The sequence below is a fragment of the Protopterus annectens genome, chromosome 4.part0 (genome assembly GCF_019279795.1).
Source record: "Protopterus annectens isolate FY-2018-M chromosome 4.part0, PAN1.0, whole genome shotgun sequence".
NCBI lineage: Eukaryota > Metazoa > Chordata > Ceratodontiformes > Protopteridae > Protopterus > Protopterus annectens.
Window position 1 is genome coordinate 851,414,962 of NC_056733.1, and position 21,444 is coordinate 851,436,405.

Genomic DNA, 21,444 nt, shown 5'->3' on the forward strand with positions numbered 1-21,444 from the left:
GCAATCTCTAACCTGCAGTCCAAATAAATTCTTAGCATTTTCCCATTCTATTGCCTTTCTCTCTCTAGTTATTTACTCTCAATACCTTGGTTCCTTTGCCAGTTTTCTCTAATAAATCCCATCCCCCTCTTGCCTATTGTTTGTATCCCTAATTGCAGTCATCCCTATCGACAGAATCTCCTTTCTCTATTCCTGTGTTGGCTTCATTCTTAGAATACTTTCTGCTGCTTTATGAATATGATATTCTGTATGATTATTGTTATTCTCCTTAAAGATCTGCATCCAAAATCCCAGCCTCTCCTTGTTTCTTCAACTTCCCCCTATTTCGTCATCATCTCTTTCCAGTTTGACTTATAGATTTCTGCTTGTGCTATGTATAGGAGTCTTAACTATGTTGCTCTAAAGTACCCCTTCAAATCAGGTAATCCCAATCCACCTGGTTCTATTGGAAGAATCATCATACCATCAAAATGGGGGACTCCACCTCCTCCAGCAGACCTGTAACCAGTGGTGTTCGACAGGGATTGGTCCTGGGACCCATACTGTTCAGATTCTACTTCTGCAAAGTACAGGCTAAAACTAAAGGACTGTGCCTGACAAGGTTTGCTGATGACTACAAACTAGGAGTGATCATTGAAACCCCTAGTGATGTCAACATCCTGCAAGAAGGTCTTATGCAGACTGATTGGTGCCAAAGTCATGGCCTTAAACTTAATGCAAAAAAAATGCATTATCATCCCCTTCAGCAGGGGTGATGTTCCTGCAACCTACCACATCAATAGCAATACCCTAAACACAGTCAGTGATGCGAGATCTGGGCACACAGGTTGACAACAACCTTAACTTCAATCACCATGCCTCCACAGTGGTAAGAAGGGCATTTTATATTACACATCTCATTAGTAAGGGCATTCCCTCTAGAAAAAACAGAGGTTATAACCCCCTGTACTCTTTCCTCATCAGGCCAATAATAGAGTACAACATTCCCTTTGGTATGTTCCTTTCCAAACACCTGCAGCAATTGGAGGGACCACAAAGATTCCTTACAAAGAAAATTCAGGGTCTTCAAGATCTGTCTTATGTGGACAGACTGAAATCATTGTCACTTTACTCTGTGTAGTACAGACTGCTCAGAGGCAACCTGTGCCTTGCATATACAGCAATCTCTAACCCATCTTTAATGGAAATGCTGCACATTCGCAAGTCAAATGGCATACAGGTCACTCACTCAAAGGACCTTATCCTGGTAAATGACACCAACAGAACTTGCTGGAGTGACATATTTGTCACACAGAGGTTGCCCCATCTTTGGATCAAGCTTCCTATTCATGTTAAACAAAGCCCCTCACTGGCACTATTTAACTGCAGTTTGGATGATTGGATGGGTAACTGGAAATTCACTCAAGGGTTTCCACCTGTGTCTGTCTTGGATTTTAGTGTCTGCTTGAATCAGACACCCTTGGGAATATGGGTTGAACTTGGCAAGGCTTGTAAGGGAGCTGGGGCTGTTAGCCTAGTAACCTACTATGATCATAAGATCCTATGATCTTATCCCACTTGATTCTTTCTGTCTTCCCCTCCCATATAAAATCCTTCAGCTCATTGTTAATTGCTATCTACAACTTCTCTGTTTGATAAAAATATGCCTGACCTGTCTATAAAACTAAAGGGACGAAAAACATTTTAACTGCTTGTATCTTACTAGCCATATAGCAGAGCATGCAATTTCTCAATTTTTGTAATATCTTTTAGTTAGTCTCTTCCCACATATCCTTAGCTGCCACATGGGAATCATTTTTAATCCATACTCCTAAGTACTTCATTTTATCTTGTCCAAATAATATGGATATTGCTGAATCAATTTGTGTGTGGGCACATGAGTTACAGCTATTGTCATTGTTTTAGCTTCATTAATTTTGTACCCAAAAAGATCTGAAACAGTCTCAAAATGTTTCACAATACTAAAATGTCATTTTCTGGTTTTGTCAGGTATAAAATAATATAATCTGCAAACAGAGCCAGCTTTTCTTGACTACCATATCAATTATATTCTTGAATTTCTGAGTTCCTTATTTTCTTTGCCACTTGTTCTAAATATAAGGCAAATAAGAAAAGAGAAAGAGGACACCCCTGCCTGGTTCCTCTGCTCAAGCAGAAATTATCACAGAGGAGTCCACTCACTTTAACTTTTGCCTCCGATCCCTCATATATCCTCCTAATCAACCTTATAATTTTATCAGGGAATGCAAATTCTTCCATTGTCCTGCTCATAAGGTCCCAACTTACTCTTTCAAGTGTTTTCTGTGCATCACGACCCAGCAAAAACAGTGGTATATTCTTACATTCTGCTTCCCTCTGGGTCATCAGTGTTCTTTTAATGTTGTCAAATGTTTGTCACCCCTCCACAAAGTCACATTGATCCATATCAATCAATTTTGGCATCACATTTGCCATTCTTTTAGCCATTATAGACATAAACACTTTATAATCATGGTTTAGTATTGAAATGGGCTTGTATGAAGCTGGATCAGATGGGTCTTTACCCTCTTTAGGTATTACAGCCACTACCACTTTCTTTCTGGATGTTGGTACTTCTCATCATCTTAATATACTATTAAGCAAAACCTTTCATATCTTTACCAGTTTTTTCCCTCCTAGCTTCCAAACTTCCACAGGAATACCATCTATTCATTGGGACTTTCTTGTAGATTGGTTATACATCATCATTTTTATTTCATCCTCCTATACTAACTGCTAGCTATTGAACCTCCTTTACCTCTACCTTCCATCAACATTTCCATTTGTACCTTTTTGATTTCCATACCTCTCTGCTTTATACAGACTTTCATAGAATTTATTAAATATTTCCTAGTTCCTCATGTTCTTTCTTGTTATAAGCTCCCTACAGGGAGAGCCCCTCCAGGGCCACACAGCCCCCCACCATTACCAAAGCCAGCACAGGCACAGAGGGACTCGGAGGAGGAACAACCTGAGCCTACCCATGTAGGCAGAAGGAGGAATGCCCAGTATGCCCAGGCTTTGGCAAAGAGACAACGCATAGCACATACACTGACATGGTAGGGACCCAGGGAATGACACTTCTCTCTGACTCGCACATACAGTAAAAGGGATGCCAATTATGACACTACCTGAGCTTAACCATGTATAGGGAGTGTACTATGTACATCCAACATAGTCAGCCCTCCAGCACCATCCTCAATACTGGCACAGCCACAAGGTAAGTCACTCTTCCTATCAATTGCTGAATGGAGTGCTATGTTCTGATAGTTGTATGTATGATATGGATGCAAGCATGCAAGGGAATTGGGTGGCTGAATGGGATAGCAGCTGACAGGTGACAGCTATATGGGTCAGCAGGAAATCCATAACAAATTCTGGTGTCAACATACTAGGCAATACTAGACAAGGTGACAACCCCCACTGCAGTACATGTGATGGCCCAAATAACTGTGGGTGTCAATAGGTCACACACGTGGATGTCACTGAGGGTCACATACCCACCACCATTCTCACCCAGCAGGACAGGTGTAGATGACCATAAAGAAAGGTCAGGCTAAGACCTTCAAATGATGGTAATGGTGAGCAGCCCCCCTCCAGACCTACACAGACATACCACAACAGGTCTGGCAGTTGCATGTTAGTTCTGAAGGGTAAGAAGTCTGAAACTGAAATTGATGCCATTAAAATCTAACATGTGTACTCTACTGATATGCCTCCTTCTGCATGATAGGTCACAATACAATATGAAATGGAAGACAGCAGACTAACTGAAATACCAGTACAGTCATTGCAAATGTTTAAAGTCTGCAGGTGTGGACCCCCCCCCCCACAATCCCATGTAGAAATGCAGTAACATGTACGTTTGAGGAGTAATATCACTGGAGCACAGATTGCCAGAGCTGTCCCAATCTACATTGTTGCATGTGTACAATATGCAGGGGTCAGTGTGGTCAGTTTGTTGTGTGTTTAATATTACCTGGAAGTGGTCAGCATGTGGGCCTGGATGGTTGTGTCTCAGTGGCCTAGGTACAGTACAGTGGTTGACAGGACCATGTTCCAACAACTGCAGTGCCAAACACACTGCTTCTCAGCTGCAGCCATGTCAGCAGTTGTACATATACACTATCCAGATGTCAATATCTGTCACCATCGGAAAGCTGGACATGCCATGAATGGGGGTCCATACATAGAAACAGTACACAGGTGGAAGTAACCTACACAGAGTGCACATAAAATATCTGTCAACTGCACACAAGTTTGGAATTATACATAGAGATTAGCATCACATTAGTTGTCCCTCTAGTATGGAATACTGGTAGTCTGTCCAATCACTGGCAGACCACAGAAGGCACAGTTATAAAGTGATGACAGGCTGCCCATGTCCACACACAAGCCAGCATAAGGGGAATGTCCCAGGTATATCTATGAGTCAGGTGCCAGTAGCTTCCATATCACACATGCACCCAGCTCAACCCACCATCAGCCACAGGTTTATCACAGGTCATAGCCTTGCTGTAGGGAATGAGTAGAGCATGACCCCGTCTCTGTATGGGAATACATATATGATGCTGTATGCTGAATATGTATCCCATGCATGTGTGACCCTAGCTGTAAGCAGCAACCTGCTCACATCCAGACTTGTGGATCAGTATGAACAGGAAGGATTGACAGGAACACCTCAACCACTTACCACTGTCACCCCAGGGTAATCCACTGGCTTGCAGCCTGGGAATGTATGACTGACAGGATGCTCTGGCCTGCTAGAGATAGCCTGCAGCACTCTCAAATGGCTTACAGTCCTCTGGCAAAGGCCCATGCCTCACCCATAGTGCCAATGTATGTAATGGCATGGGGTCCTAACTAACAACCTAACACAATAAACAGAAAACAAATGCAAGGCCATGCTGACAAATGCCAGTAGCATGCCTCCCCATGTCCTACTGCAAGAACTGTAGACCAGGCCATAAATACTACTGGGATAAAGGCTCAACTATAGGGATACCTCTGAGATATTGCTGTCATAATGTTGGGAAGAGGAGAGAATAACAGAGGGGGGGGGGGTAGAAGCATAGATGCCATGGAGTGTGTGAAGTTTGAAACTCTAATGTCTACCCATACTACCCCCTGACTGCAAACTCATGAAGGAATAGCCACAAAGCTGCTTGTAAACCGCAATGTGAAGGTAAACTGACCAGATATATGAGTCCTGCCTCTGGATAACCTGGGAGTATCTGTACAGCTGAGAGGTATGGCGCCAGCAGGATATGGCCATTCAGTTAAGTTGAGAAAAGCACAAGTAGGGGATCTGCAGCCAGCATACTAACAAGGTGCTGCTCCATTTACACAGAACCAGCAGTCTATTGTCTGTAGCTACCCCTCCACAATGGCAGGAGTGTGCCAGAATGTGCAGTCTATATGCCTCAGAATATTGGTCTCAGCTTCGTTCATCTTGTATTTCCCTGGTAAATAACTGTGATCAAAGAATGATAACTGTCAGTAGTTGATGACATGATACATCACAGTGTAAAACAGTACATATGTCAGAAAATCTATGCTACAACCATCCATGTTACACAAGCAGCACAGACAGTAATAGTTACAGTATCCCCCATATGTTACACCCATTGTTTTTCTATATTGGCAACCTATCTACAGATATACTGCAGAAACAGTTTGCTAGGTGTAGCTGTAGCACACAAAACCCTGAACTGGAGTCCAACTATCCCTGGAATGGATGCACACACTCAATATAGGTATACTGGGCATGCTCCTACACTTAGAGAAATGAAGCCCATGTCTGACAACACAATGGACTATAGATATGTTATTCGCAGATGTCTGTGCACACACACCAAACTGTACACCATTGATCCTTCACACACACACACACACACACACACACACACACACACACACACCGGATAGGAATACTCACACATATCTAGGGCCAACATAATATATGTCAAGCATACACACACAGAGACGTGGGGAAGAGAGAGACAGACAGTGACAGAGAGAATCCCATTATGAGGCCTTTCCCACCCAGTACACATCCCATTGGCCTATATCACATGATGTGCTGATGTCATTCACTCTAGAAATTGCTTTGGTTAGCCCTCAGCCCTATAGTCTCACTGGTGCTTGTGATAACTGTGTAACACTATAGTACAAATAAGTATCCATGTATCAGTTGTAATCTCAGTCCTGTCAAATGTAAATGTGTGTGTGTGTGTTTCTAGATGAATGTGTTTGAGGCCATTCACACTCATTACACTTCCCATTGCCCTACTTTAGCACTCCTGCTGATGTCAGTCACCCTGAAATAACTCTTTGGATAACTTGCAGCCCTGTAAGCTCTGTGGTGCTTGTGATAACTGTGTAATACTCTAATATAGCAAGCTAGTTAGGCAGGAGTTCTCATCCTGGTCCTGACAACTGTGAAAATGCGTGTGTTTATGTGAGTGTGTGTGTCTTTGTATATACATGATTTTGAGGCTATTCACACTCACTACAATCCCTTACCCCTCCTTTAACACTGCTGCTGATGTCACTCACATTGAAAGATACCTTTGGACAGCTCTCCAACATATAAGCTCTGTGGTGTTTGTGATAACTGTGTAATACTCTAGTGTAGCAAACTACTAAGGTAGGAGTTCTAATCCCTGTCCTAGCAACTATGAAAATGTGTGTGTTTGTGTGAGAGAATGCATGTGTATTTATAGAGACCTGATTTTGTGACCATTCACACTCGCTACACTTCCCTTACCCCTCCTTTAGCACTGCTGCTGTCACTCACCCTCAAAGATACCTTTCGACAGCTCTCTAACATATAAGCTCTGTGGCGCTTGCAATAACTGTCATTAGGTAGGAGTTTTAATCCTGGTCCTGGCAACTGTGAGAATGTGTGTGTTTGTAGAGACCTGATATTGTGGCCATTCACACTCACCTTTGGACAGCTCTCCAACATATAAGCTCTGTGGTGTTTGTGATAACTGTGTAATACTCTAGTGTAGCAAACTACTAAGGTAGGAGTTCTAATCTCTATCCTAGCAACTCTGAAAATGCATGTGTTTGTGTGAGAGAGTGCGTGTGTCTTTGTAGAGACCTGATTTTGTGGCCATGCACACTCACTACACTTCCCTTACCCCTCCTTTAGTACTGCTGCTGATGTCACTCACCTTCAAAGATACATTTGGAGAGCTCTCAAACATATAAGCTTTGTGTCACTTGCAATAACTGCATAATACTCTAGTGTAGCAAACTAGTTAGATAGGAGTTCTGATCTCTGTCCTGGCAACTCTGAAAATGCATGTGTTTGTGTGAGAGAGTGCGTGTGTCTTTGTAGAGACCTGATTTTGTGGCCATGCACACTCACTACACTTCCCTTACCCCTCCTTTAGTACTGCTGCTGATGTCACTCACCTTCAAAGATACATTTGGAGAGCTCTCAAACATATAAGCTTTGTGTCACTTGCAATAACTGCATAATACTCTAGTGTAGCAAACTAGTTAGATAGGAGTTCTGATCTCTGTCCTGGCAACTCTGAAAATGCATGTGTTTGTGTGAGAGAGAGTGTGTGTGTCTTTGTAGAGACCTGATTTTGTGGCCATTCATACTCACTACACTTCCCTTACCCCTCTTTTAGCACTGCTGCTGATGTCATTCACCTTCAAAGATACCTGTGAACAACTCTTCAGCATATAAGCTTCGTTTCACTCGTAATAACTGTGTGATACTGTAATGCAAAACACTACTTAGATGGGAGTTCTAATTCCAATACTGGTAGTTGTAAAAGTGTGTTTATTGGTGTGAGTGTGTGTGTACATCTGTAGGTTAAAGTATTTTGTGTCCATACAAGGCCAGTACATTTCAAAGTGTAATACTTTACAATGGCTGCTAATGTCACTCACCTTAGAGGTATGTTTGGACACTGTTCTATCTATAAGCTCTGTGGCACGTGTGGTAAATGCGTAACAATGTAGTAGTAATAACAGTTTGAATCTCATTTCTGGCAAGTGTTTGTGTGTGTGTGTGGGTGTGTGTGTGTGTGTGTGTGTGTGTGTGTGTGTGTGTGTGTGTATATATATATATATATATATATATATATATATATATATATATATATATATATGGGTCCATATGACTTCGTCGACAGTTCATTTGGTTGACAGTTCATTTGGTCGACAGGCATTTTAGGTGGGGGCTTAGCCTCCACCCAATGTGGGGGGCTGTGCCCCCACCCCCCCTAACTATATATATCAACTCCAGGGTTGCACAACATTGGGGAAGGGGGCAAATCTGCCTGTCGGCCAAATGAACTGTCGACCAAATGAGTGTCATTCAAATGAACTGTCGACGAAGTCATATGGACCCATATATATATATATATATATATATATATATGTATATACATATATATATATATATATATATATATATATATATATATATATATATATATATATATGTGTGTGTGTGTGTATGTGTGTTTGTACCTTAAAGATTTTGGCCACATTTACGCCCACTTCTCAGTGCCCGACTTTAGGAGTCCTGCAGATATCATTCACTTTAGAAGTACATGTTGGCAACCCTAAATCATGAAAGGTCAGTGGTGTTGTAGTATGTCAACATCGTTAGGAGTTTTGACTAAATGTATTTCCACATCGTTAGGAGTTTTGACTGTAAGGTCAGTGGTGCAGGTGGTAAATGCACAACATAAAGGTCTGAAAACAGTCAGATAGAGATTCGGCCCTCACTCCTGCCAATGTAAATGTGTGTGTAGGGTAAAATATTTTATGAAATCTCTCACCCACTACATCACCCAATGCCAGTATTTACAAGGTCTGGTAATATTCCTCACCTTAGAAGTACCTTGGGACAATAACCATCCTATAAGCTCCGTGGTGTATGCAATAAATGTGTAACACTGTAGTAGCAATAAAAAGATAGGAAGGGATTTGTACTGGCAAGTGCATGTGTGTGTGTGTGTGTGTGTGTCTTTGTCTGTCATCAGTATCCTGTGTGGGTGTTGGTGTGACTGTGTAATGACAGGATCCATTGGGGGATAGGTTCTGTTAAATTATTATACTGAGGACCTAGTATATGTCCCAATATCCACATTACAAGGCCAACAGTTGTCAAACACTGTAGAGGTTGGTGTAGACAATCCACAGCCCTAAATGTGTAGTGCCATGTGCAATGACTATGTGACAGGATGAATTAGTTAACAATATAGGCAACCCTTCTAATACTCAGAGACCACTTACCACCCAGAAATCATACACAAAAACACTTGGCTAGGCAGCAACCACTATATCAATAGTTCTCCTGCAAATTGCCTCTCGGATACTGCCCACAGTGTGATTGCAGTGGATTCTATGTCAAACCAATGCCAGACATGACTGGTGTCACACAGGGTATGGACCCATGTCCTCTCCTGTTTGGGATCTACCCTTCTGAGGTGCAGGAGAACACAAAAGCACCCTGGCTAATATTGGTTGCATACAACAGTAAGGTGGGTGGTAGCATTCCCAATCTATGTGATGTTGACATCACGCCCAAAGGCCACTTGACACCTATGACTGTTGTCAGAACCTTGGACATTACCTCAATGCTAAGAGATGTGCCGCCATTACCTTTGGGAACACCATGGCTCACATGAAGTAATACATTGTTGGTAGTCCACTGAACAGTGATGTTATTATAACAGAATGGGAAACACAGGTTGACAGTCAGCTGCCTGTTGACCACAACAGTGCCACTGACATCAGAAAGTACTTTGATGTGTTACATCTCCTGACTGTCTGTTATCCAGCAAGTAAAAGGACATGGCACCCTGTTCCATCCCCTCAGTCACCCAATCAATGTGTACAGTGGCCCTTTTGCCATGTTCCCCACTGGACACCTGCAACAACTATAGAGTCTGCAAACATACTCCACAAAGGGAATACCATGCCTTATATACATGCCCTGTATGGACAGACTCCAATAACTCCAATGAATCCCTGTATCATATTGCCTATGTAGGTGCAATCACTAACTCAGTTACACAGCCATGTCTCAATAAACTAGGTCAGGAATGCTACTTCTGAAGATACCACTCTGTCCATACTACATGCCCCAGAGACCTCAAACACACTTCCACACTTCAAAGAACATGCATGTGGGACATGTGCACAAACCAGACACTGTCCATGTTATGGAATATAAATCACATACATATGAAGCAGTGCACATCACTGGCCACCCACAATAGAAATCTGAATGAGTGGATGGGGAATACAACATCCACTCATGGGGACCACTCCAGTGACTATACTCCTGAACCACACTGGGGACTATTGTCATGTGGCCTGATGCCAGGGTATTCCCTTGGGCTAGCCCTGTAGAGTCTTCAGGCCCATTCACCTACTACACACCTATGAAGCAATGAACCTATGGATCTCAGTACTGGCAAGTGTGTGTCTGTGTGTGTGTGTGTGTGTGTGTGTGTGTGTGTGTGTGTGTGTGTGTGTGTGTGTGTGTGTGTGTGTATGTGTGTGTGTGTGTGTAGTAATCTCATTGTGTTTGGTTGATGAATATCCCCTGTGGTTGTGGTTATTAGCAATTGCAGGTGTGTCCAAACCACAACAAGTACCATTCTCCACTCTACAACAGATGTTGTAAATCAACATATACCTATGTACAACCCTCAGCCCTATAATCTGTGAGGCATATCACAATCACTGTGTTACAGACCAGGGAATTCCATGCAGATACAGCTGTACCCTGCCCAAGACATGGTGGATGTGTTACCACACTACCATACCCCTTGGTCTTGCTGCAGGGCCACATCCTGGTGACACATATATGTCTAGAAGAGAAACAGGTGCAGCATGTGAGAACACATTCACTCAGCACTTCACTTGTAGGGGGAGAGAGGGGTAAAGCTGGCACTGAATGTGTTGCCAAGACTGTGGCCAATATATGTTGTCTCAGGATAGGTATTAGCATTGTAATTCACAGCACTTGTGTTTAATGCTGTGGAGGTTTTTGATGTAACTATCAAAGGCTGTTGTGATTGTCGTCAGTGTCTGCTGCATGTCTGCTATCATAGATGCCTGTAGGGGATTCCATGAGGGATCCAAAGTTGTGTTTGAGGCTAATAAGGGAGTTCAACAGTCATGGGACACCACCTTTCTCTGCAACAGTGTCCTCCTTCTGTTGTACACAGTGTCTGGGTTCTGTTGGCTCTGGCTAGTACCATGCATTCATGTACCTGTTTGTACAGTGCACATGTGTATGATTCTACAGTCATGCAGCTATTTCCCGTTGCCATGGGTGTAGTGAAGTCATCCACCCCTGTTTTCATGGCTGCAAAGTCAGCTTTGGAGAGGTTTTACAAGGTGGCTACCTTTGTGGGAGGGTGTGTGTGACATGTTGAGTTCCATGTTGATTACAGCCTGTGTGGATCCTACCATGCAGGGACTGATAACTGTGGATGAGCAACAGTCCCATATTTAAGTAGTCAACATAGGTCAAGGTTGTTGCATCCTCTACCGGGGGTCAGTATGAGCTGGTCCAGGTCATTGGAAATGATGAATTTCAGAAGTGTTGGGCCACTATACTGGCACTTGCCTACTTTCCCCAGGTGATGGAGGGGTAGTTGAAGTCTCATACTATGTCAGTGTTCTGTTGGATCATCACAGATGGCAGGGTGTTGAGGAATGTGCATTGACAGTCTAGGGACATGTGGACTCATAGCAGGTTATGGTCTGGATTGCACTATTACCCCAAGCCAGTTGTACTGGAAGTATCTCCAGTGCATTATGCTGGGATACTAGTCTGGAGGTGTTCCTAGCCATAATGAATTTGGAGACAACACCACCTGTGGAGGTGTGATGTGGTCCATGTTTTGGGGCTGACAGCTGTGGAATGCGTCATAGCCTGATACTGCAGGGCTGCTGTCTGCTGCTGTGAACCACCTCTCCATTATAGCAGACATGTGTCCTCCACTCCAATGAGTGCTTTGGCTGACTGCATCCTGACATTTATATGTCTACTGTTGAGCAGCATGACCCTCAGACTGCATACATGTCTAGCTGTTATGGTGGTAATTACATTAGGAACACTGCCTAATAAGGCATTATAGGGGTGGCAAGACACTTATCCAGTAGTTGTTAACCCAGCGCTGACAGATGTAGGACATCTGTGGCAAGTCATTGGGTTCTGTCAATCATGTCATCCCAAGCAGACAGGTACTAGATCCCCTGAGAATAACGCAAAACATGTAAGCCAATGTTGCAGTCAAACATCTGTTGATAGTACCGCAGCATCATTCTGGGTGAGGGCAATACACTGCTCAGGGCTACTGTCACACCTGCCTGGACCACATAATCAGAGAGTTCAACCATATTTCTTGTCATGTAGTCCAGGGACGTGTGTCCCAAGAAATTTACACACACATGGATACAGAGTGATACTCATAGTTGTTGTGGAGTGCCATGACTGGCTGTGTCATGTGTTGGATGCTGGCATGTGATAAATATTTGGCTGTTACCTGCTCCATATTCACCTTAGTGAGTGGGATATGTGTGTGCCTCAGTACTGAGTTACCCATGATCACTGTATTGTGCAAGGTGGTTAGCCTTAGGAGCTTAGGTTGAAGGGCACGCTGTGTAGGTTAAATATGTGTCCCTTGGCATGTGCCATGTCATGGTGTCTGAGTGGGTGTCTGTCTGCTGGTCTGTGCTGTTTGGGTAAATGTCCATTGAGCGCTTCTATGAAGGTGGGTATGTGGCTTTTCACTGTATGTCATAGCTATCAAAGTGTGTTCCACATGGTGTGGTGCAGGTGTTAATCTTATCCCCTTTACCTGCTAGTCCAGTTTTTGTTGGAGAGTGCATATGTCCACATTGGGTGATATATGGGTAACTCTCACAGGTCTGAGTTTATGGAGTTTAGAGAGGAGGGTTGTCTGTGTACATGAGGCAGTTGCAGCAGTGCCTCAGAATGGACAAGTGTACCAGGTTAATAGGTGAAAGCACAGAAAACTGCCCTTCAATCATGCCAGGAAGGGTGGACATAACTAGTAAGTACTGGGGCTACTTCTGTAATGAACAAGTACCACTGACTGCTCCCAGGTGTTCCACACTTCTTGATACAATAACCTGGTGAAGTGCCAAGCCATAATGCTATTTGAAGTGCAAGACAGAAAGAACTAGCATGATGTAAGGGTGGAACATGTAAGGGTGGAACATAAGGCAGACTTTCTGCCACCTGTAATACTTTACCTCAGCTGTGCAGTTATCAGCAGCTTTGGCCATGTGAAAGTTCAGTAAGCTCAGTAGCACATGCGATAACTGTGTAACACTATAGACTATAGGCATAACTAGATAGGCAGGAGTTCTAATCCCAATGCTGGCAAGTGAGTGTGTGTGTGTGATAATCATATATTGTCTGGCTTATACCATTTTTGACTTGTGTACTACCCTTTACACTTCCCCTCGCCCCAATCTAGTAGTCCTGTTGATGCCATCCAGCTTAGAAGTACCTTTGGACTAGGTGGTAATGTATAAGCTCTGTGGCACATCTGACAATTGTGTTGCACTATAATAACAATAACTAAATAGGCAGGCATTTTAATCACCCTACTGGCAACTGTTTGGATGTATGTGTTTGTGTGAGAATCATCTAATGTGTGGGTTTCACCATTTTTGACCTGCGCACTACCCTTTGCACTTCCCCTCACTCCAGTTTAGTACTCCTGTTGATGTCATCCATCTTAGAAGTACCTTTGGACTAGGTGGAAATATATAAGCTCTGTGGGGTGTCTGATAACTAAGTAGCAATATAGTAGAAATACCTAGATAGGCAGGAGTTCTAATCCCAATGCTGGCAACTGTGTATGTGTGTGTGTGTGTGTGTGTGTGTGTGTGTGTGTGTGTGTGTGTGTGTGTGTGTGTGTGTGTGTGTGTGTGTGTGTGTGTGAGGATATCTTGTGTGGCTTATACCATTTTGATGTGTGTACCATGCACAGCTGGTGACCACCTCCCACTGGCATTACTTTATATAGTGTGGTAACAGCATCTGCATCACATGCAGCAGGTTAATCCATTGTACAGTCCTCTGTACAGATGTGTCTGGTATATCCATATGTTTGCAACTTATGCATGGTTGGAAGTTGTCTGTGTGCCTTAACAATGCCCATATATGTGATATTGTAGCCAAATAGGCCACAGTGAATGTACTGACACATATGGCAGCATGCAGTATCATACCTGACTGAAACATCATGCTGATACGATATCTGCATCCTCACAGGTGGCCAGCCTTGTAGGTGCAATACAGGACTCCAGATGCTTGGTTTTACAAGTGAACTGTTCATGTTATGGGGCACATTAAAGGCTGGAAGAGGTGTGGACTGACATATTGTGGTCCTAATTAGTATGTAACAGGAACATCTTGCATCTTAACAGGGGTGTGTACGCAATTTATATCCACTGTATACCACTAATGTGTCAGACATGTCCCTACCTTTGGCCGTTTGTCCAGCCCATTTTGCTCTTCTCTGTCCAGAAGTCTTGGCACTGACAAGTTGTGAGCTATGCTACAGGAATGTTGAATTCACGTAAGATAGGCCCCAGTGGTCACCACTGTGAAGCAATGCAGTTAACCCTAGCACAAGTGAACATGCACAAAAAGCAATATAGCTATTACACAAAGCAATATAGCTATTACTGATGGTTGTGTGCATGGTAAATTGCAAGCCCTTCACATGCCTAGGGTATTGCCAGGTAACAATAGAACAATGTCATACTCACCAGCTACAGGCTGCTGTCCCATTTGCAGACCAGCGGGTCCTAGGTAGTTGTGACAGGGAGTTACTGTCAGCAGACTCACATGCGGCCTTGGTACAGGATTGATGCAGCATGTCTGCACATTTACAGTACTAACCCCAATAATACACAATGTTCTGTCCTTACCATAGATGTGCACCTCTGTGCATTAGAAAACCCCATCCACAACTGCAATCGGACCTGACACATGGATGTAGATACAATACAGATACATGTATGTCTAATACATTAGTGTACTAATCCCCACTGGGCCCTTACCTGCACACTCCTCATCCAGTGTGTGTCTGCAACCCACCTCCACAATGCTTTCCTCAGCTTCAAGGCTTGTGCATTGGGCGGGTGCCCCAAGGTTGGTGAGGAGCTCCTTGGTGGGTGTCAGTGGGGGCTGGATGGCTAGGCCCCCACCTGTGGCTTGACAGTCTCTCGCTACAGCAGCAGCCCATTGACGGGCATGCTGGATGAGTTCAGTGGCCCGATGCTGCACGTGCTCATAAGTTCTGCTGTGCAGGCTGGCATCATTTACCCTGTGGACCAGACTGTTCCACGGGGCAGTCCTCTCACGCACACATCTTTTGCTCTCCGTACAAATAACAGGGCATAATGTTCTATCACATATTGGGTGATGATGTCAGTTTCCTCAACAGAGAATGCTGGTAGCCGAGCCCTCTGCATGTTACCTGGAAGACATAAACAAGAAAAAGGTCACATGACCTGATACGGTTGTCAAATTGCACATCAACAGTGTATATTACTTGTAAATAATCCACACTACACAATAACCCTCCAAGCTATCATGGCTATAGCAGCTTGCATTACACTCTTGGCCCTGAGCTATCTTATTCCCCCAATGTTGGACACTTAATTGCCTAATTCTCTATCCTCCATTCATTTCTGTCTAGAGGGTTGACAGTGACCATCTTCCATGTGGATGGTGTGTGGATGGTTGCAATTCTGTGTTTAACTGTGGTGTGTGATGGAGCTGTGAGAACATGCCTGATTTCATGTAGGAGGCAGACAGTAATGTTATTATGCCCCATGGAGATATGCTGCTGTTGCCATCAGTAGGCAATATGTGCATGCTCACCAATGCTGAGGGGAGGAGTGTGGTTGATGTGCATATCTCCCTGTACAATGGGGGTGGATGGGGTGGCAATGTTCCCACCTAACCTGTCTGATGCAGGTTGCCCATATCCATGGCATGTGTGTATGAGGTGGGCTTTACCTCCAGTACAGGGTGAATTGTGTTGTTTCCTCTGAGACTGACAACATATGTGGAGACACTGTTGCAATTGTCCTTGGCGGTGTGGATATGTCTGATTTGTAGTCATAGTCAGCCTTACAGGAAGTCACCTGTGAACTTACATGCTTGCTCAGCTAGAGGTGGACTTGCTTCCAAGTTGTTGCCTGCACCTATGTGTCCCTGTACAACCAATATAGCAACCTATTATGTGGTTTGTGTATTGCTGCTGTCCACCAAAGGGAATTACTAAACCTTGGTGGAGGCTGGTTCATACAGGTCAGGTACTGCTGAGTCCATATAGCTACAGTGGATATAAAGGATACACACCCCTGTTATAATCCCTGGTATTTGTGCAATTGGAACATGACACCATAATAACTCATTTCAAAACAATTCCCACCTTTAATGTGACCTATAGCCTGTACAATTCAATTGAAAACATAACAATCTGGTCTGTGAAAGCATATGGAAATAATAATCAGTACAATAAGCCAGTTGAATGAGTGTGCACACCCTTAAACTGATATGTTGTGTATGCACCTCTTGAGATGGTTACAGCATTCATTCTTCTTGGTTTGGACTCTAACATCATGGCACATCTTCACTTGGCAATAGTTGCTCACTTTCCTAGAAACACCTTTGATTGTTTTTCAATGGAATTGTACAGGGTAGGGGTCACATTCAAGATGAGAAACATTATGAAATGATCTTCAGTGGTCTGATTGTCTTACAGCACACAAACCTGGCATTCCAGCAGGGGTGTGTACACTTGTGATATCAACTGTATATAGGTGATGATATAGCTTGTAGTGGTAGACATGGACAGAGGGTTATAATACAGTTGGAAACTTCTCCAATCACTACCTGATAATCATGCCTACTCTAGTACCCATATCAATGTCAGCGCAATGCAACAACCAGTAGCTGTACACATTTATGTCTGTTGTATGCACTGACACTGATATTACACACATGTGCAAAGACCTGACTGACTGAAACCCATGTGATTAGTTTTGTGCCTTCCAGCTGAACATACGCATACATACATGTGCTCAGGGGATACCTGGTATACATTTCTGTTCTATGTTAGTATGGCACACTGTATTTACAGTCTTGCTGCTCAATCATACTTCTCAACCGGTTATAGCAGGACGTCCGGAAAATGGCACACATAAATGGGTGACAAAAGGGACATCAGTAGTGATACTGTATTAATATAGCTGCAGCATACATTAGTAAGCTGATTGCACAATAGGCTTTGACATCACTGTGATAATCTGGAAGATGTCCAACAGTCATAAGTAGGCTATTATGTTACAATGTCATTGCTCACAGACTTGCCAATGGTTTGACTGACATTACACGTGAATATGTGTATGTGACTACAGATATCAGTCACAGATGTGCTTATTGTCCAGCAGAACACTGTACAGTTGAATGTTGTTAATTCAATATATCACATGCAGTTCAACACACGTCTGCAACAGTATTTTACTATGCCCATGCCCTATACAGGTCTCTTAGCTTTACAAGACAAACATGTGTCATGCTCATATTCACAGGTAACATATGGATATGGACAACATCTCATTAACTAGCCTAGCAGTGGCACATTCACAACTGTTTGACAGACACCCCAGTGGTGATCATATATGAGCTGTCCTTTCCCAGGGTGAGTCAGGCTCCTGAGCTGTGATCCTACCTTGCAACCTCTTAGAGCAGGAAGCCTTCTAGTATATTAGTGGGAGTGGTAAGCACTTGGTAGCCTATCTACTACAAGAGGAGTGGTTTATGGCCCAGAATTTGTAATTTATTGACCATTTGGGCAGTTTTTCCATGTCTTTCAACTTTCTGGTTTAAAAGACTGTGTTTGTGCTTGTTTCATGCCTTTCCTGTAACTAGTCTAGTCCAGATACAGATTTGCTCTATCCAGGACTGTTTGCAAGCTTCTGAGCAGTGTCAAAGTCTGCTCTTCAATTTTCTCTTAGATCTACTAGTTCTCTCCTCTTCTGCACTTTTACTAGCTTATTAATCTAGCACTTTACCAGACTTCTTGTAGCAATTGTTGTAGCACACAAAAGTGCTACCAGCACTAAACATTCTACAAGGAAACAGCTCCAGTAGTTATTATTAATGCCCACTCCTCCAGGCATGTCTAAAGGTCAGTTCCCTGTGCTTTCTCCTATTAACCTGGTGAACTTGGGCATCCTGAGGCAATGTAGCAACTGCCTCATGTACACTGACAACCCTCTCCTCTTACCTCCCAATACGCAGCTTGTGAGAGATGCATTTATATATCCAAATTGGAAGCCACACACTCTCCAGCCAAGACCAGAATAGCTGGTCAAGAGGAGAAGGTCAGCACTTGCACCACACCACATGGAACACATAGCCCTCTAGAACACAAACCAGCACTGCCTTTACATAAAAACACAAACCGCACACCCACCTTCGTGGAGGCCCTCAATAAAAATCTACCCAAACAACAGAGACCTCGAAGGCAGAAACACACTTGACCACCATAACACAGCACTAATCAGGAGACACATAACTCTTCTAAACAGTGTGCCATTCAACCAAAGCTCCTAAGGCAAAACAGCATGCCCAACACACTAGGCATAGGTGATTTGATAGTGAGGCACACTGATGTTCCACTCACAAGGTTGAATAAGGAGAAAGTAACAGTCAGCTGCGTGTCAGGCACTAGGATCAGCCACATAACGCACGCACTCAGGTCCCTCAACAACATTGTACATGTGGGTGCAAATGACCTGAGACATACCTCCCTGGACAACATGAAAAGAGACATGGAGGAGCTCTTGGATTAAGTAGCCCAGGTGGGAATGACCCTAGCCCTGAGCAGCATCCTACCATCACCCAGAATGATGCCACAGTAAAAGCAGAAAATTATTGATTTCAACAATTGGCTAAGTTTCTGGTATCATTCTAAGGGGATCCAGTATTTGTCTGCCTGTGATGACATGACTGACAGACCTCGATGCTTTACCAGAGATGGCCTGCATCTGTCACCCCTGAGCTTCTGGATACTGGCCAAGGCTCTTGCCACCCCATAGTGCCTTTTTAGACAGTGTTCCATAGACCAAATTACCACTGTAACAGCTACAAGCAAATGCAATCTGAGGGTCATGCTGCTCAATGCTAGAAGTCTAAATCTCAAAATGAACTCACTCGAAGCACTCCTTAAAATGGAGAACATCAACATTTGTGCTGTAATAGAGACCTGGTTCAAGGCAGCAGAAAGCACATCTGCACTACCAGGCTATAACTCCTTCCACACCTTTCGGCCCTAGAACTTGGACCGAAGCTCCAAAGACGGTGGTGTTTCCATATTCATAAAGGAAGCTCACACCTCCAGACTGGTAGCACAACATAGTTCATAGGTTCATAGGTAAGTACTAGGATATCTGCCTGAGAGCATCTAAAAGCCTAGCCAGAATGTGTTGGCTTTCGCCACCCCCTTAGATTAGTTCCCTGTGCCTCTGTCCAGCAGAGCCATTAGTTCCCTGTGCCTCTGTCCAGCAGAGCCAATGCAGTGATCCCCAGAATAAATGTTCTGATTCCCATCCACTCGTCAAGGTTTCTCTTGAAGAGTGTTAGTGAGGGGCTCTGCCTAATGTAGATTGGAATCTAAGTTACTTCAGGTGCAGCTAACATTGGGTAACATTGGGTAAGACAACGATTCAGGTTGTAGCCTGCTATAGGTCCCCAACCATGTCCCAAGACTCACCCTCCATGTTCCTAAGCACCCTGGAGAATATCAAGGTCCAACCTAACACTCACATACTGGGAGACTTCAACTACCCCTCCATTAACTGAGATAACTACTCATGTACCAATACACTTGCCCAATGTTTTATGGAATTCATTAATTCCAATGTCCTGGACCAGCTCATTCTTACCCCCACTACAGGCAGCAACATCTTTGACCTTATCATTACTAACATGGGCGACCGTTGCTCTACACCAGTAGTCAACTCCTCCCTGGTTAGCTCCAACCACAAACTAATGACCTTGGAAATCTACATCCCTCCCACCCCCCACCCCCCCACAAAGGTAACCACCATGAAAAACTTCTCCAAAGCTAACTTTGTGCTCCTAAAACAGAGGTGGCTAACTTCACTGCACCCATGCAAATGGCGAAAAAGTTGCATGACCGCCGAATCATACACCAATGCACTGTACAAACACATACACAAATGCATGGATCTCGCCATACTCAATAGAACCAAGAAGCTCTCCTTTAAAAAAAAAGAAGCCAATCTGGTGGTCCCCTACCATAAACAAACTCTACAACAGATGGAGGAAACTGATGCAGAATAAGGTGAAGTCCCAGGACTGGAAAAACTCCCTTATCAACCTCAACAAAAAGTTGAGATCCCTCATCAAATCCTCTAAAGCTAGCTATGAAAACAGAATTGCAGCAGATAGTAAAGGTAACAGCAAGGCCTTCTATAGTTATGTAAAGAATCGTCAAGGCAATACCCAGATTTGCTCTGAGCTACTGCACAATGGTACCTCCTATACTGAGCCAACAGATATTGCCAATATAGTGGCGGACAGATTCAGTGCCAACTTTACCCCTTTCTCCCCCCCCAAGGGACCAGTCACAATACCAGTAGATTAATGGACACCCAGTATTGCTGCTGCACAGGTTAAAACAGCACTGTCCCAGGCCAAGAATACAGCTTCTATGGGACCTGACAATATCCCTAGCTGTGTTCTACATGAACTACAGAGTGAACTGACACCTCACATGTCTGCCCTGTTCAGTCACAGCCTCACCTCAGGCTTTGTCCCTACCGAATGGTGCACTGCTGCAGTCATTCCTCTCCACAAAGGAAGAGGAGTGACTACAGACCCTGGGAACTACTGCCCCATTAGTCTGATGAGTCTGATATGCAAAGCTATGTAATGCATCATCATGGACCTAATAAACAAGGATACAGGGAATTTCCAAACTCTGGATCCCACACAGTTTGGCTTTGGAAGGGTAGATCATGCCTGCTCAACTTGGTCAACTTCTTTGAGTCAGCCTCCAGATCTGTGGATGAAAGCCAGGTGGTTCATACAGCCTACCTTGATTTGGCCAAGGCTTTTGATACCATTCCCCACTAAGGAATCATAGAAAAACTCACTAAGCTAGGCATCAACCCCTATATCACTAGGTGGGTTGTAAACTGGCTCACAGGTAGAACCCACAGTGTGAAAGTAGCTGACTCCAAGTCCGACTGCCGACCAGTCACGAGTGGAGTTCCATAGGGTCCAGTCCTGGGTCCTCTCCTGTTTGGTATCTACTTCTCTAAAGTACAGGCCAACACAAAAGG